The sequence below is a fragment of the Hevea brasiliensis genome, chromosome 7 (genome assembly GCF_030052815.1).
Source record: "Hevea brasiliensis isolate MT/VB/25A 57/8 chromosome 7, ASM3005281v1, whole genome shotgun sequence".
NCBI classification, from domain to species: Eukaryota; Viridiplantae; Streptophyta; class Magnoliopsida; order Malpighiales; family Euphorbiaceae; genus Hevea; species Hevea brasiliensis.
The window spans coordinates 21,409,985-21,429,659 of NC_079499.1; the positions used below are offsets into that span (position 1 = coordinate 21,409,985).

Genomic DNA, 19,675 nt, shown 5'->3' on the forward strand with positions numbered 1-19,675 from the left:
GGATTATTTAATTGACAAAAGCAATTCAAATATTCACATACATTATTAATATTAATTAATATTTTTATTTTTATATTAATTTTAGCAATTATTATAAAATTGATAAAAATATTATTTAATTTTTCTATTGTTTTAAAAATTACAATTACATTTATTTTGGTTATGTATATTTTCATACTTTATGTTTAAATATATGAATTTTTTTTTTACTTTAAATTTGAAATAAAATGATAAGGAAAGTGTTAATTAAAAGTATAAGTACAAAGAGCGAGAAAAAATAAAAATTAAGATAATAATATAGATATATTATTCATTTATTTTTTTATTAATATATATGAAGTTTGTTAAAATTAATAAAAATACTAAAATTATTGAATATATTAATAGAATTAAAAGGAATACCTAAAATTAATAATAAATGAAAATTTTAAATTATTTTTATTAATTGATTAGTTTATTTTTTTTTTAGTTAAATTTGTTGCTAAAATTGAAAATAATTGAAAAGTTTTATGATTAAATTAATTAATAAAATTAATAGTTTTGACTAAAATTCATAATTGACATAAGGTTTTGATTTTGTTTTTGTCATTTAGCCTTATTTAATTAATTGAATATATGAGTATTTGAAGTTATATTGATTCTTTAAAATTATTATATAATATATAATTATAACAATGCATTTTTAAATTATATAATTTAAGTTTTCATCAATATATTTATCACATATACTTTTTATTTTAAATACTTTAATTTTTTTAATTTACATTACATAAAATTACATGTATGTATATAAAATTAATAAATATAAAAATATGAATGAGAGAATTTATGAATTGATCAAATTATTTTTATAATTTTTTAATTTACAATAAAAAATAATTAACATAATAAAATCTTACCCTTATTATGAATCTTATTTCAAAAAATACTTATATAATTAAAAATTCTAACTCATAAATAATTTTATTAATAGTAAATAATAGAATGTAATTTAACAGCTTAATATTAAAGAATATATACATTTTTCAATTTTATAATTATAGCTAATTTTTTTTTTTTACAAATTTAGTATGATTTAAATTTTTTCTTTTACCTATATTTAAAATCGATTTATTAGCTAAATTGGCTGTTGGTTTCTCTTTCAATTAATTGACATATTACAATTTTGATCGTCAATTTATTTTAATTTTAACTGTTCATTAAAAAATAAATATTTGAAATTAAGCTAAAATTCTCAAAAATGAAAGAATTGGCTATAATATTGAAAAATTAAAAAAAAAAATAAAAGGTGGGAAGAAGGAACATTAGAATTTCCAAAAAAACACTCATTATTTTTATTATTTACAAAAATACTAAATTAAAATGTATTTATGAAAAATTATTAGTTCTAAAATTCTTATTGCATTAAGATAAAATCAAGCAATAAAAACACATATTTTTTTTTATCTTACATCGCTATTTTAATCGGACTATAATAACTTTATTAAAAAATTTTAAGAAATTGAAACTATTTTAAAAATAACTTTTAGTAAATAGTAATTTTAATTTATAAAATCAAAATATTCATATTCTCATACTACATTTATGGTATTTTATTTATAATATTTTAATCACTAAAATAATATATATTAAAAAATTTTATTTCATTCGTTTTATTTTTAATATTTTAATTAATTAAAGTAATATAACTTATTAATTTTATTTTCTTGTAATTTTTAAACCGATTTTAATTAAAAGTAAAATACAATCATACTAATAAATAACTAAATTTAATTGACTATTATCATATACAAAAAAAATTAAAAAAAAATTATATAAAAAAATTAAATCATTAATTTATAAAACGAGTAAATCAATGTACACTACACATTATCATAAAAACTAGTATAAAATAATTTAATAAAAGAAATAATTTTATATGTTAATGTAATTGTTATTGTTTATATATATATACATATATATACACATATACATATATATTATTGTAAAACTAACACAAAAAGTGTTTTAGGCTCAAGTGGATGTTGTTGTGGAAATTCTTATTGAAGTTTAATGTTCAATTCCTTGAAGCGTTAGTTGCAAGTGGGCTTTTTTTTTTTTCCTTTTATTGAGAAGTCAAATCAGGTCAGACTTCAGTTAAATAGGTTAAATTGATTGACTTAATCTGCTTTGATTTAAGTAATTATGGTAATTTATATTGAAATTTGTTACTATAATAAATGTAAAAGACATAATTTAAAATTTAAATTTCAAAATTTTACATTCTCCTGTAAAATTAGTCTAAAAAATATTATAATAAAATAACTTAATTTTTATGTATAAAATAATCTTACTATCTCCATTAATTTATATTAAATAGAGAGTTAATCCCCTAATTTTTAATTAATTTTATTTTGGCATGTATTGGAGAATGAAAATGACGCAGCAATTTAAGGATACAACATAATAACAATAAAAAAAAATTGATTCAACTTAGGTTCATTTCCGCTTAAATATATTTGATTCAAAACCACATGTAAGCTACTTAATTTTATATTTAATTTAAAATACTAAAATTAAATAATTTACAACTTTAGACTCAAATTAGAATTAATATAAATTTATCTAATCAATTTAAATTTAAATTTTAAATTAACTAAAATTACCTTTAAAAATTAACATCTTAATCCTTTGGTGAATTACCAAAAAAAATTTTGAAATTTGTATATTTTGCTATTTTATTCTTCTTTTTTTTTTTAATTTTGAACGATCGAAGAATTTTTATTTAACACTTAAATTTTATATCCAAATTTTAATAGTTAAATTATGATTTAGTCCTTTAAATTTGATAAAATTTATAATTTAATTTTCATATTTTTAAAATCAAGTAATTTTGTCCATTCCATCTAATCGACCGTTAATTATAGTAAAGTCCTTAATTTTATATTTTTTTTTAGAGAAAAAGGGAAGCCAAAGCTTCTCTGCCCCAATCTAATCATCATAAACTACAATTAAGTTGAGATATGCCTCTATTAGCTGCTGGAAATGCGAAGATCTCATGGTCAAGTGGTGAGCAAGTATCTCCTCTGTTTCCATTTTTTGTGTCCAAGCTGGGCTTGGTTTCTCCTTCCCAAGCTACAGCTTGAGGGGGGATCTTATAACAGAGGCTACTGTAATTTATTTAAATGCTCTTCCCGCCAGCTAGCATGGTGAGCTGAAAAAGACGATGTAAAACACTGCATTGCAAAACGGTGCATATAGACAAGACTTAAGAAACAGTTTGTTGCAAAGATTGAAAGAACAAGAAGCGTGAAGCAAGAAAGGGAGGGAAATTTAATTAGAATTTGCTCTTTTGTGCAATAACAATATAAATAGATGTAGAATATGTTATTGCATTTTGCTCTTTTGTATTCTGTTGGCTGCCATTAATTTCATCATTATTGCTATGTTTGGTAGAAATCAACACAAATGGCAATTTTTACAGGCCCTGTTGGGCTTCCAAGTAAGAGGCCCTATTGGGCGTACTGATGTATGTGATGGATCGATTACAAAAAAATGAAATTGCTCTTATTTCTATAATGGATAAATATAGTAGAGCATTTTGAGTTGATCGCTAAAAAAATATGATTGGCTAAATATTGTACAAACTCTATTTTAGCTTTCACAGATTGAAATTGGATCAATTATCAACGATAAAACTCTTTTCTTTGATCTGCTATCAGGAGCTCCATGTCCATCTCTATGTTGGTATGTGCATTGGGAAATCCTAGCAAGACTAATAGATGATTCAATGAAAGGTTTCGCGAAAGGAGTCAAGACTAATCATTGCAACGTCGAGGAATAACTGATGGCCATTTTAATAGTTCATGGTAGTTTACCAAGGAATCAAGTGCTTCCTTTGTGATGCCTTGATCCAGCATAAAATAGGCGTGCACAAGTATAACAGCTCCTGATACAGATCGCCATCCGTTTTCAATATATTCATCAAATGATGGTATGGATTTTTTGTGGCTCCACTTTGCTTCTTGCAAGAATGCTTTGCATAAATCAGCCCACTGAAATTCGAAAAGTATCTATTGTTAATTCTACATGAAACACTTATCTAAATCCAATTCATTATAGAAATTCAAGAAACAAGAGGTATGTCAGAATCCTTATAGATATAAATCCTACATGTTTGTATCTTAAATGCATAACAAATTAGATCTAGATAAGGGAATAATAACAGGAGGAACTTACTGATTTTGTCAGGTAAGGAAGGATGTATTTTCCATGTTCTACGAGAGTGTCATATGCTATCTCATTGACAGTGTTGTATATAGCTAAGAAACACAACTTCATACACTCTGGAAGATCTTTCACAGCGTTGACATCCCATCTGATATGAAATTAAATAGTTTAGAATTTTTATAAATCTATATATAATTAATAATGCAAAATAAAGATTAACAGATGACAAGGTACATATTTCATCTCTTCTAATTACCCTAATATCAAAGTCATGTTGTGAGTCATATATCGTATCAAGTTTTCTGGTGAACTTATTCTAAAAATTAAGTAAATTATTTTATAATTTACAATCAATTTATAATTTAATGATTACATCACAAAAAAAAAAAGTTTTGTAATCTCTATAAAATTAGTATATAAATTTTATTTTTATCAAACGTAATCATATACTTATATACACGTTCATTCGATTCGTACCTTTCGACAGCATCTGTAAATAACTCCAATTCATCCAAGTGCCATAAACATCATATACATCATCAATGGTGGTTATAAACGAGGTTACTTTTTTTCGCCTTTACGACAAGAACTTAACTAAGGCTCAAAGGCCATTCCAACCATCCAGAGGAAGCATTCCATTAGTCTATCTCTACTGAACTCAACTTGCCTGCTAGTCCCTTATTTTTCCACCACCTAATCCCAAAGATAAATTAGTGAAATTAATTACTATTTCTTTAGAGAATTTATATTACATTAAGAAGGTATTTTAGGCATACCTTGACATGTCTTTAAGATCTCTTTGGAGTATAGATTGAACCATGTTGAAATTCATCTTTGCAAGTTGAAGCAGAAAATGATTTGCATCCTTCTTTTTATTGTATGCTTCAATATACCAATGTGCTTCCAACATAAGCATTCTCCTTCACAATGGAAGCTCCAGAGTATGACTAACACTTTTCGTAATAGGCATATCCAACTCTCATGAGTTTCCTTTATGAAGAGTATTGATGAGATGCGTTTTTGCCTGTGCTGACACCTTTTCTAAAAGATCTTCTCCTTCAAAGACAACAAATGAAGCTTCATACAGACTTAGCATTCCTATTACATCCTTCTTGTGGATTGCTAGAATATTACCCTCAAGGTCCATGAAATTTTTAAATTCATCTGCATTTCAAGCAAAACAATCTTACTCAAACTCTTAATACACCTGATACATACAAAAGATTGGTAATCCAAAGCACAAATGAATTACCTTGAGAAACCTCATAACCATATTGTCTTAGGAGCCTGAACCTGAGATAAGTAGCGTGGAGAGATTTCTGGGTAAACAAATTACATTCTTCTGAATCAACAATTCTATCAATAACTCTCTTTATGTCCTTCTCGAAGCGGAGTGTCAATCCCAACCATTGGATATCATCGATCAGTTCAAGAATGGTTAAGAAATCCTCTCTTTCATTACAAAGTACACCTCTAGCTTCCTTGCATTGTCTTTGTACAACACGTCGTACAACATGCTCACTCCAAGCTTAATTACTTATCGACAATCGTAATGAAAAATCGGCAAAAACAAGTGTTGAATAATTGATTCAAAATTAACTGTTGCAAATTCATTTTTTTATTGCTTATTGACTCAGTCTAAGTTTGTTTATAATCTTTTCTTATTTTTCTGTTTTTTGGTTTAGTCAAGGCAAGTTGAGTTAGTGCCAAATATTTTTACTTATTTGTTGCTTTTTCAGTTCCTGTGTAAAGCCTATTTAAAGGCAAGTTACAGACCATGAATAATAGGAAAATTGTTGTGCATCATTTTACACCACATTTGTGCCCATCACCTATTTGTTTAAATTCCTCTTTAAAGATAATTTCTTGTTTCCTTTTTTTTTTTTTTTTTTTTTTTAACTCTGTTTCCCAACATTTGTAGTATCATAGCCTAGTTCGTTTGTAACTGGGCGTAAAACTCATGGCAAGTAACAGTAATGCATGGAGCATTTCTTAACCATCAATTCCTATCTTCAAAGGTGAAAGCTATGAATTCTGGGGCATCAAAATAAAGACCTTATTCAGGTCTTAAGATTTGTGGGACTTGGTTGAGAACAGGTATCCTGATCCAGGTGAAGAGGCTAGGTTGAAAGAAAATAGGAAAAGGGATTCTAAAGCATTATTCTTCATTCAACAGGCAGTTCATGAGTCCATTTTTTCAAAAATTATAGCTGTAAATATAGCGAAAGAAGCTCGGACGACTTTGCAAATAGCGTTATAAGGCTCCTCGAAGGTGATCATAGTGAAGCTTCAATTAATTCGTCATGAGTTTGAGACCTTGCAGATGAAAAGTGGAGAATCAGTGCAAGATTTTCTATCTAGAGTGGCTGTAATTGTTAATCAAATAAGGTCCTATGCAGAAGAAGTTTTTAATCAGACTATAGTAGCAAAGGTGTTATGAAGTTTGACTCCAAAGTTTGATCGTGTAGTTACAGTTATAGAGGAGTCCAAGGACCTTGCTACATATTCATTTGATGAATTGATGGGATCATTGCAATCCCATGAAGCAAGACTAAATAGAAAGGCTGAGAAGAATGAAGAAAAAGCTTTTCATATCAAAGGGGAAGTCTTCCAATCAAAAAAATAAAAAAAGGAAGGTTGCAAGTAGAGGACATGGCGGAAGAGGATTCTCTGGAATAGGTTCATGTGACAAAGGACGTGGTGATGAGCAAAATGGTCAAATGTAACAAATTGAAAAGCCAAGGGGTAACAAAAGTGGTGTTCAATGTTACTATTGCAAATGGTTTGGGCATGTAAAAGCTGAATATTAGAAAAGGGAAAAGCAAACAAGCTACACAAGACAAGAGGAAGAGGAGGAGGTCAAGCTTTTCATGGCCTTTCATGATGGTATAACAGCTTCTGACAACATTTGGTTTCAGACAGTGGCTACTCTAATCACATAACAGGAATAAAGTCATTGTTTAAGGAGCTTGATGAGTCATACAAGATAAAGGTGAGACTCAGAGATGACAAATAGATGCAAGTAGAAGGTAAAGGTACCATGGCGATCAATAATGGTCATGGTAATATAAAGCTTCTTTACAATGTTTATTTTATTCCTGTTTTATCTTAAAACTTGTTGAGTGTTGGGCAACTTATGGCTAGTGGGTATTCCATTTTGTTTAATGATGTCTCTTATGTGATTAAAGATGAAAAATCTGATCAGATAATAGTTGATGTTCATATGATGCCAAATAAGTTATTTCCAATTGAAGTGTCTGGTGTTGAAAATCATGCACTTGTTGTCAAAGATAATAGTGAATCAAGATTATGGCATTTGTAGTATGGGCATTTAAATGTAAAAGGTCTAAAATTGTTGAGTCAAAAAGAAATGGTGTTTGGGTTGCCCAAAATTGAGCCAATAGATGTTTGTGAAGGGTGCATATATGGGAAACAATGTAAAAAACCATATTCAATGGGGAAGTCTAGAAGGGTGTCTAGTTGTCTTGAGATTGTTCAATCAACTTGTGTGGTCTTATGCAAACAAAATTGTTTGGTGGTAGTAGATATTTTCTCTTGTTTACAGATGACTATACTCGTATGAGCTGGGTTTATTTTTTGCAATACAAGTCAGAAACATTTCAAACCTTCAAGAAGTTTAAAGCTGTTGTTGAAAAGCAAAGTGGAAGATGCATCAAGGTGCTTCATACAGATAGAGGTGGAGAGGTTTTGTCTCATGAATTTATTTAGTTTTATGAACAGTAAGGCATACATAGAGAGCTGACTACTCCAAATACATAAAAGCAAAATGGCATCCTGAACAAAAGAACCAAATTGTTGTTGAGATGGCAAAGAGCTTGTTAAAGGCCAATGAACTTTCAAATGAGTTTTGCGTAGAAGGTGTTGCAACTACTATCTATTTGCTGAATTTATCACCAATAAAGGTTGTTCTAAAACAAACACCATATGTAGCTTGGAGTGGTAGTAAACCTTGGGTAAGCCATTTAAACTTTTTTGGCTATGTTGCTTAAGCTTTGGTTAATTCTCATAATCATAGTAAAATTGATGATAATTCAACAAAATGTATTTTTATTGGTTATTGCTCTCAATCTAAAACATATAGGTTATATAATCCTATTGCTGGCAAAGTAATTATTAGCAGGAATGTGGTTTTCGAAGAATAAGCAAGATAGACTTAGCATGAGAATTCATATGGTGTTTAACTTGAAATCTCAATTGAAAATAAAGCTCCACAAACTGATGTTCAATAGCCCTTTTTGTTAAGTCTTTTGTCATCATCAAGCTCTTCTTCTTCAACGTCATCTTCCAAAGAAACACTTCAAACAAAATTCAAATCATTATGGGAGATTTATAAGGCTACTCAAGCCTTATTTGTAGCTAATCCAACAACATTTGAAGAAGCAGCAGAGAAGGAAGAATGGTGCAGTGCTATGAAAGAAGAAATTGTAGTAATTCAAGGAATGAAACTTGGGAGTTGATGGATGTAAACACTATATTTTGGTCAATCTTCAAAATCATAGTTCGAATAATTGCAATTATGTCGATCCCCTTAGTAAGTGTTTGACCAATCTCAACTAGTTATTCGACCCTAGGTCATTTTCTTTGAGCTAATAAGCTCCCAGATAAATAATAAACTTCAAAGTGAGCTCAAACCAAGTGTTTTCCTATCTCCCCGACTCGTTTTGATTAACTTTCAGACCACCTAATTTTGTATTTGTTTTTTGATCTCCTCACGTTCAAGATTCCAAATTTCGAGACGAGTTGTGATCAGTTACCTCGCCTGAATTGTTCCAAGTGCTTAACCTAGTTAATGTTTTAACCAATCTTTAATAAGCGGTCCCAAACTCATCAAATTTAGACTAAGACCTATTCTCAAATCATTTTTATATATGCATTTAATTTTTAATTGGTTCTCTGTCACAAGGCTTTCTGATCTCACACTCGTGATTAAATTTATCTGATCCCTTTAAACAGTTGTTTCATGATTAATAACCGATCATAAGTTCCATAACCGAGCTTATCCGACGAAGTGGGGGTTGATTTAGTACTCATCCATACTTAATTTAATATTTTTCGATCTTACCAAGATTTAATAAAAAAAAAGAACTTTAAAATTCATCCCAGGAAATAAAAAAATATAAGTCATTCGGCAGGAGGATCTTCTCTAGCCTGCTCTTCAGTTACATCTTCAACATTTACTCCCTTCTCTCTCTTATTCGCCCTCACTCTCAGTTTCAGCACCCGGAACAAGTTCCTCGAGCCAAGCAAAGTCCTCATCGGGATAACGTTTGACAAGCTCAGCAAGGAGATTACTATGAGCTTTCACATAAGCCCTAGCTTCTTTCGTTAGAGCCTCCTCATACTTCACTTGAATCTCTTTAGAGAACTTAATTCAGACATAATCAAGCTCCTTTTCTAGCTGAGCTGCCTTCTCTTCGTAAGACTTCATTTGTTCTTCCAGCTCGATGACCCTGGCATTCATAACAGAGAGTTGGTTTTGCATTGATGCCATGTCTTGAGATAGCCTTGACATCTCCCTCTTTATATGATAAACCTATCTCACTGACCACGTGCTGGGATGCCATTGCTTCCGAGCTCAAGCTCATTGAAAGGCTGAAAAGATCATCAATATTTTCAGGGCCCATTCTGGTCCGATCCTCAGGGAAATAGATCATGGTGCTCAATACTTTTGCCAAATCAACATTGCCCTGCACCTATTTATTCTTCTCCAACGACTGGAGTAATATGCTAGCGGCTTATGAAAGAGGTCGTCCAGATAAAGCTCCTTGTCCTGAGGATCCACCCTCTGAAGCCGAAGTGATCGGAGGTTAGGGAGGAGTTTCAGATCGGGCAAGAGGCTCCACGGTAAGGATTTGCCCCTCTGGGATAGATTGATCTTGGATTAGAACCTCAGAGCTCTTTTCTTTAGTTCAAGCTCTCTTTTGAGCTTTAGATCTCTTTATTTCTAATACCTTCCTGCTGAGCCCTTTATTCTACTTCTGAGCTTCCCTCGCTACCTCATTTCCAGCCATACCTACACAGAAAAATGAGATTAGTGAGATCGCTAGGGACTAAGAGATTAAAGATTCAGGTTTTATCCGTCCTGGGACCCATATCATAGAGTTGCAGTTGGATGTTCTTGTGAGCGATCACACTCATCAACCACCACTTGAGTTCGGCCATGATCACATCCAGGCATTAATATTTACAAGAGTTTGCTTGGCTCTTGAGCTCCTTCACGATGGCGCTTTCGACATAAGTCAGCACGACTCTTCTCTCTAGCTTCTCGGCCCAATAATTCCAACTTTGGGGAATCCCCTCAAAGCCACGGGGGTCTTTGCTTTGAAGTACGAAGAACCGATCTTTCCAATTTTTGAACGAAGATGGGAGATTGGTGAACAATCCACAGCGTGGTTTTGCCTGAAAAAACCAGAACTTGTCGTCCTTCCATCGAACAAGCCTGTGCAGTTCGGTGAAGACCTTCGCCATGGGTTTGAGTCCTTTAGCTCGGCATAATCCTCTAAAGGCCACCAGGGTTAGCCATGAGTTTGGATGTACCTAGGCGATGCAAACCTGGGTATACTTTAAGACGTCCTTATAAAATGACTCTAGAGGAAACTGTAACCCGGCCTTCAACTGCTCCTTGTATACCACAATCATATCGACCTCGTCAAAGTAGTGATCTACATGAAAGTCCTTGTGACATCGAATGAGTTCAAAGGAGTCGGGTGGAAGGTCAAACTCCTAACTTATTAACTCGAGATCGAACATCCCCAGAACTGAGGTGAGTTTATCTACCATGGGAGGCTCTCTCCTTATGATCGAGGCTTGTTGTTGGTTTAGCCCTGTAGGCTGACTAGTGGTCGGAATGATAGCCTTAATGGCTTCAGGTCGCCTACTCAGTTCAGCCTCATCACCTTCATCAGAAGACCAAGAAACGTGAATGGAAAGGTGGCTTACAACTCTTTGATCATCGATGCCACTCATTTTCAGATAACGGAGATAAAATGACCGAAAAAAGATTAAAACTACTACCTGATAATGAATCGGCGCTGAAGAAATCAAGAAGTTGAGAAAAGCCTTCAAGGAGATTTGGGGTGAGCAGAGAATCAGAAAACAAAATAAGTACGTAAATGGCTAACCCCCCCCCCCCTTCTTATTTATACTCGTCCGAGCATTAAATGCTCACGAGGCCCTAGGTGATGCATCGGTTAACGAGATCTAATTGTTTCCATGACGTAACAAAGGAAAATTTCAGAAGCATGGCAAGGAGATCAGACAGGTAAGATCGGCTAATGGGGATCAACTATATATCTGATAGAATAAGATATTGAGCCAAAGGGACCAGTAGGATGGGGATTCGATGAGGGATCAGATCGGACACAGTCATTAGAGATCGAAAAAATAATCAATGCAATAATAAAAAAAAGAATAAATTGAATCAATTTTAAATAAATAAGACTTTATTTCATTTCCAAAAGATCAGGTTACATCATTTGGTCGATCTCTTAAGATCAGCAATTACAAATATCCCTACACTACATTCTACCTATCTTGCTCCTACAAATCGGACCGCTCCTGATTCTAAGATGTCATTCAAGAGATACGTGGAGATCGGAAGGGTAGCTCTCGTCAGCTATGGCAAAGACTACAGGAAGCTTGGTGTCATCACCGATATCATCGACCAGAACCGAGAAGTAATCTGGGCCCTCGACATGGTTGGGAGCCGAATGAATTTCAAGAGGCAGTCAAGATTGAAATTAGCAGTCCCCTTATCCGAGATCAATCTACAGATCATACCGGCAAACCGATTGGAAAACAGTATGGTGGTCAGTTTGGACCCTGATAGGTAAATTAGTCCGATTCTCTTGACATCATCGTATGACACTCTCATAATTCTCTGATCGCCATCATCCATTTTTAGGTGATAGGGAAAGAAAATGATCGGAAAAAGATCGAAGCAGTCGTCATGGTGAGAATTCTTATCGAAAAAGTTAGAATCGGAGAAGTAGCACATGGGGAAATTAGCCGAAGAGAGAAGAGTGTAAGTGTGAAAATGACAGGCTCCCCTCCCGCATATATTTAGGGCCTTGACATTTAATGCTTACAGAACTCGAAGCGGCTCATCGGTAATTGAAGAATTTATTGCTTTGACCAATACAGATCGACAGCAGAGGAAAGACGGGAAAGAATCAGGGAATAGGAAGAGATCGGGAAGCAAGAAAAGACTGAATGCAAAAAAGTGGATAGAGATCAAAATAACAAGCCTCAAATCAGTCAATCATGATGAGAGGTCGGGTAGACCGAGGAATGACTTATAGAGATTGGAGAGCCCAGGGAGTCGAATCACTTTTAATCATAACTCTTAATTCATAAGAATAATTCCCCTACCGTTAGATTTGAGTAAATTAAAGCATTTTGGGTGCAATTTAGCCCTCACCATCCATTTCATTTGTAAGGATGCACTCTTCATCGTTAGATTTCAAACAGTTAAAGCAGCCTAGTACATCTTAACTTACATCGTTGATCATAATTGTAAGGATGGATTTGAGGCCTTCAGATCAAAAGTAAATAACAGATTCAACACTTTTTGTTCCTAGCCCTTGGATCAATTTTGTAAGGTAAGAACCCTGATCGTTGGATTAAAGAATGAAAGGACAGAGATTCTGAACCAAATCCCGACCCTCAATCTTGATTCTCTTTAATCCTAAGATGTCGGATCACGTCCTTTTAAATTCGAGCCCTCCATCTCTTCCTGCTAGAATCCTGACCCTCTATTTTGAGTAACCATTCCCTATAAATACCTGCATGCAATACTATAGTGGGGGATAGCAATTATGGTCAGGAAACCTCTGAATTTCGATATAGTTTTCTTGCCCTTCATTCTGAAGCTCTTGAAATTCCTAGAGACTTTAGAAACAAGTTTTCTAAAGGATCTTTTCACTAAAGCTACAGGTCTTGCAATCCATACCCTTAGCAATCGTGCACCATCTTGAAAGCCCAATCACAGTTCGTCAGCAAGGCCTCATTGTCATCTCCTTCGGCAGCTCAAGGTCACTCCATCATCTCAGTTATAGCAGCTCCAGAGTTCGCCAAGCATCGATATTGATTCATCCATTGTTTTAGCTCTCTATAGGTAAGCGTTTAACTTGTTAATCTCTAAATATCTCTAGTTTGTGTTCATGACATGAGTATTATTAAAGTGCCTTGTCACACCGAGTTTTCATAATAGGGTCGTATCAAGTTTGACTTGTGTCATAAATATTAGCTTTGGCCTCCTATCATTCGCAAGTCTTATAGTTATCATTACTTTTAATTCTTTTTATTTCATATGAGAGTGAAAGTTTGGGTCGCTAACCCTCCGTAAATACCATAAGGAGTATGGATAAAAGTGACGACTTAGAAATTTTTGATCTAAATAAATAAGGAAAATAATTAGGAAAATAGATGTATTCCAGATCGATGTAAAAGGTTTGGATGAGTTGTGAGGTTGGAAACTGAGATTAGCTAGGATAAGTAAATTATGAGATAAAAAAAAAAAATCAAGGCAAGCCCGTACGATAAGCTATAAGATTGGAAAATCAATAAAGGGACCAAATATTTTAATTAGGACTCTCCTGATCTCTAAAGATTCATAACTGAGAGTTCTTATTAATAAAGAGAATTCTCTAGGTTTTAATTAATACATCCCTTTTGAATTAGAGTCTTAATTAAAAGGAATAAAAATCTATACCCATATCACTTCTTGAAGTATCCTTTACACACACCGCACCCTCAGTTATTTGATTGCCAATGATGAGGTACATAATGTGTGAGCCGAGAGTCCTCCTCACTCGTTATGAATTTTTAGGGACCAAATAACACCTTTTCAGAATTAAAGTCCTAATTTGACGAGGGAGGAACTTAACAAATACATAACAAATTAAACGAACGCAACATCAATTCACTGAAGGGTCATCCCATATACTCGTGTTCCTGGGCAACCCAAAATAGTGAAATATCAAATGTTCCTCTCATCAACAACAGGGACCAACATCATAATACTAACTGCAAAATTATCGATCTTAAATTATAAAGAGAATATCGTTAAATCTGCTTGCCCTCTTTGAGGGACAAGGTGGGGTACTTAACACCTTTCCCACACGTACACGGACCCCGAACCTAGAATCTTTATTTTAGAAGTGGTTTTATAAGTTTTTATTCTTACAAATGGTTTCCTTTAATTTCTCTCAAAATTAAAATGGCGACTCCTAACTTTTTCTGCTTTAGTGAGAATCGTCTGACGACCGCAAAACCCTTGCAACAGCTTGGCGACTCCACTGGAGACGTGACCCAAAATAACCCCGATTTAGAAGTCCAAAAAGTAAATTTAATCTTGTGCTCTTATAAATTAAAATTGATAATTATGGGGCTTAACTTATGAAATCAAAAGTCTTAATATTTTGATTATTACTATTCTTTCTAACCATTTTGTTTGTTTTGATTATTTGATTTATTGCAGTAATCCTCATTTAAATTCCCCTGAATAAGGAAGAGGTAAATATGTCTCTTCACACACTGATCACTTACACAATGTCCTTACATACTTTAGCCCTATACCCAGGCTTTCTTACTCTTTTGGAAGTAAGAGGGAGTCATGTAGTAGTACCCGTGGGTTTTACCCCGTTAGTATCTGTGAAGGCTTCTGCGCAAATTGAAACTCATTCCGCTTATTGTGATATCTGTGGATTTTCCTCGTTAGTATCATAATGATGAAATGAGACTCTACTATTTACAGTAGGGTTAATTTGGGGACATTTGAACTTTAGAAAGTTAGAACTCAAGCTAAACTATCACATTAGTCAAAGACCATAGTATGCTGCCCTTAAGAGTAGAACCTTCTAATTAGTTGGTACTTGCTTAGTGTTATCGCTTCCTTGTTTTAGGACAAAAGGGACATAATTATTCTTGCTCCACTCTTTCTTTTACCTTTTGGTTTTCCTTTCATAATGTGAAGGTAATTTTTTGAATTTTGTTGTTAAGATAATCTGTACGCCTTCCTACTTTGATAGGTGTACAAATGTTATCGCCCTAGCAGTATAATTCAAAATTACCTGAATCTATTTTGCTGACTTATTTTCTCTACAGGTATTATAAATTGGTGTCTGCAGAGGGTAAGGAAAACTTTAAAATGGCATCTTCGAGTCAGTTAGCCAAAGAGGTTTCAAAACAGAAACAGAATACTCAACAAAGATCCAGATTAATCGATGACTCGGAATCTTTACAGACTGATGAAGTAGAAGTAGAAGCCCGTCCATTGCCTCCATTTGATCCTAGTAAAATTGAGATCAAAAGAGCCGGTCTTGATGATTTATTAACCAATTGGAAATCATTGCCCAATAACGCCCAAGCAAAGTTCGAGGAAAAGTATGGGAAGATTGCCTCTTTGACACGAGTCAGAGCACAAACTCCTGTATTAAAGGCCATGTTATCTACTTGGAAATCCAGTTATAGAGTATTCTCTTTTAATGATGTTGATACGACAACCATGGTAAAGGAGTATCAGGCGCTGCTGGAGATCCCTTATGTAGCTCAAAATCGCATTTATCTCCATCTTGATCATAGATAGACATGGAAACATTTCACGCACATAACAGGAGTCCCAACAGAAGAAGCAAAAGTAAAAGAAACCGTTAAGGGAAACTCACATGGGTGGCCTTAGAATTACATTAAGAAACATTTGGACTAGCATATTCAGGGTAAGAAATGGGACAAGGCTTTGTCAGCACTAGCTCTGGGAATTTAAGGACTGGTTTTATTCCCTGGACCTCTAGGAATTGTAACTCATAACGTCACAAATTTGTTTTGGGCAGTAGAGAAACAAAATGTCAATCCAATACCTGCCATCCTCGCTGATACTTTTTTGACTCTGACATATTGCAGGCAATAGGGTAGGGGAGTCATCAAATGTTGCTTCCAGTTGCTGTATCTTTGGATCCTCAGCCATGTCTGTCCACTGGAAACTAAGGGTTTAACCTAGTACTCCGATCAGCCTATCATTGAAAAGATGGCGAAGTTAGCAATAAGTCAAAAGAATGAACAACAATGGCAATAGCAGATTCTAAACTTTAATAGTCACAGTTATTGCTAGAGGAAGTTGTGGACTACAGGCCAACCCATCTTGATCAGTATAGGAGATTATCATTTTGTACCTTTGGTAAGGCTAACCGGATACACGAGTTACATCCCAGCTATGGTAATAAGGCAATTCGGCTCGACTCAATTCATTCCCAATATTGAAGGTTCCATCGAACTCATTTCTATAATGAACTTGGTAGAGAGGATGAATTGAAAGCCTTGCACAAATCCTGGGAAAAGGTAATCTTGATGGAACGGTCGCTTAAAGGGCCAAGTATAATAGAAGAGTATCTTCTATGGAGAAACAAGAGGGGCATGGGGTATCAAGTTTCCAAACTGATACGGTCTGAGGGTAGCATGTCTCACCAAGAAGTCCGCTCAGAAGAAATTAGTACCAGATTGGTTAGTCCTCTCTAAAGTTCAACCACTGAGAACCAGTAACTGAAAGAACACATAAAACAGTTAAAAGATCAACAGTAAATTCTGAAAAAGGAGGTAAAAAGGCTTAGAGAAGGAATGATGGCAGGAGAGGCAAAATATGACGGATAGAAAATCCGATGGGAAAAAGCGAAAGCCTTGCTCCAAAGCGTAGTAAAAGAGGCAGGGATACAAAATGGCAAGTTATGGGAAAAATTGGAATATCATAAGATATTGGTGGAAGAATACAAACAAGAGAACAAAAGGAAGAAGCTTGAGCTTAAGGATCAGGCATAACTAATCAATGACATCTTGAAGGAATATGCCAAGGAAAGAAAATAAAAGGACAGGCAAGCCACCCTCTATCAAGAACTGCAAGGAAATGTTGACTGGTTAGAAAAGATGATAGCACAAGGGAAACAAGAGCTACTGCTAAAATCCGAATATACTTTGAAAACGTTCAATCCTACAAAACAAGAAGTAAGATTATATGAGTGCCTCAAAAGATGTCATTGTATTTTAAGGAGTCTTCCTGAGCCTAGGCAATAGCACAAAACTATGTATACTTTACGAATAATAGAATCGTGTTTTGGGACCTTAAAATTTATGAATGAATAGTGTAACTCCCGTGGGATTTATCCTTGTTAGAGCTATGCCAAAAGACGTATGCACCATATGAACAAGTATTATAGCCACTCATACACCCCGTCATTCACAGTTGGACTACCGAATGATGCCATTATAAATATTGACGTGATTCACCCTCGACAGAAACCATTTTGGCAATTACTTGCCGCAATTTCCTTTAATCAGTCAGGACGTTGGTCATGATAAAATTATTTTAAGAAATAAAACTGATAATACATTTTCTTAATAGGAAACCAATATTGCGCCCAATAAAGCAAATCCGATTGAGCAACCAGTTATACCAAGAAGAGCTTACTTAACAAGATCTCGAACGAAGAGGATAATGGAAGAGTAAGAACAATTACAGAACTTGCAGGGACAAGTTTCAAAATTAAGGGAACAGATCTCATTGCTAATGAAAATGATGAGAGAAATGTCCCAAAGCAAAAAAACCACCCAACTGGCATTAGAACCAAATCTACCAGTAATTCCCCCACTTACAACAATAATTGATTCTCATGCCCAAAAGCTTCACGATCAAACCTCAACTTCTTTTGCCTTCCAAACTCCCATCCCTGACCCAACAATCACCTTCAATCTGACATTCCCAAGTAGTGAATTACCTATCTCCTACCATTAGGCTGTCCAAAATGCTGAATTTCATTCTTCAGCACCAATTCCTTCAGTTTACCCTACAACTAATCTTCCAACTGGGGGAATAGTTTATGCAGTAGGGGGAGAAAATAGAGAGAAAGAGAATGAGAAATTATTTGCTCTAGAGGAAAGACTGAGAGCTATTGAAGGGTTGAATATGTATGGCTCAGTTGATGTGTCTTCACTGAGATTAGTATTAAATGTAGTGGTACCACCAAAGTTCAAAGTCCAGGAATTCGATAAGTACAGTAAAAACTCTGACCCTCGCATCCACTTGGCCACCTATATAGCCAAGATGTCCGCTCTTATGGAAGATGACAGACTCTTAGTACATTTCTTTCATGAAAGCCTCTCAGGAGTAGCCTTGCATTGGTGCATACAACTGGATAGGAGTAAATTACGCTCGTGGAAGGATTTGGCAGATGCTTTCCTCAAGCAATATAAATTCAATTGTAATGTCGCCCCTGCACAGAGAGACCTCCAAAACCTAGTGCAAAAAGAAAGGGAGAGCTTCAAGGAGTATGCCCAGAGATGAAGAGAAAAGGCAGCTGAGGTTTATCCTCCTGTAACAGACAATGAACTTTACTCTTTGTTCATTGAGATCCTAAAGGCCTCTATTTCAACTTGATGATTGGGAACACTTCCAATAGCTTCTCTGATATTATCCAAACGGGGGAAAGGATTGAAGCAAATCTCAAGTTAGGGAGGTTACAGGAAGTAGCAGGGGAAAGCTCTTTTAAAAAGACTACGAACTTTGGGAAAAAGAGAGAAGGGGATGTACACTCCATTTCCAAGCAAACTCACTCATCACCCCAAAATAATTTTCGCCCGTATCCTCCGATCCAAAGCCCAGTGGTGACAAACATTCCTCCCCCATTCCCAAATTATCCTCATCTTTGCCCACAATATCCACCCCAAGCTGCTTATAATCCTAGACCACCTGCCCAACTTGCTCCATTCAGACTACCTGCTCCTCAACTTGGCCCAAGACCATCAAGAAATCCTAACCTGCCATTACCTCTCCCACTCAGTGAAATCTACCATTATTTGTTGGGTATCAATTAGATAGTTCCCATCCCACTAGACCTCGTCCAGCCGCCATATCTCAGGTGGTACGATGCCACGCCAGATGCTAATATCATGGTGGGGCTGTGGGACATTCAACTGATAACTGTAGAGTACTTCGGGGAAGGGTGCAGTCCCTAATTAGGAATGGGTGGTTAAGAATTGAAGAAAATGGTTCTACTCCTAATGTCACTTCAAACCCACTACCCAATCACGACTCAAGGAAGGAGAATGGCGTAAACATGGCAGAGCCCGTTAATGAGAATTTGAGTTTGGAAATGAATCAGTTGATTCCATATTTTAACGAAATTTTCATCATGGCAGTATGAGAGGGGTATATAAGCCCATAAGGATCCAATTCTAAAAATGACCGGCCTAGTTCAGGATGTCCCTACCACAATGGAGTAGTTGACCATGGGCTAGAAAATTGTAGTGAATTCAAGGAAGAAATTCTGAGAATGCTATCACTCAGAATTTTGAGGTGTTGGCAGAAGTCAAAAATAGAAGATGAAGTAAATACAGTTAGATTTGGTGAAAACACCTCAAGTTTTGCCCCAGCAATGATTTTTTCTGCACCTACCACGCT

The 19,675-nt window shown here is 34.5% G+C and overlaps 1 pseudogene; it reads right to left on the reverse strand.

Annotated features, from left to right (window-relative positions):
* Positions 1-3,633: 3,633 nt before the first annotated feature.
* LOC110652463 (probable terpene synthase 12) overlaps positions 3,634-19,675 on the reverse strand; it is a 79,156-nt pseudogene continuing 63,114 nt past the window's right edge.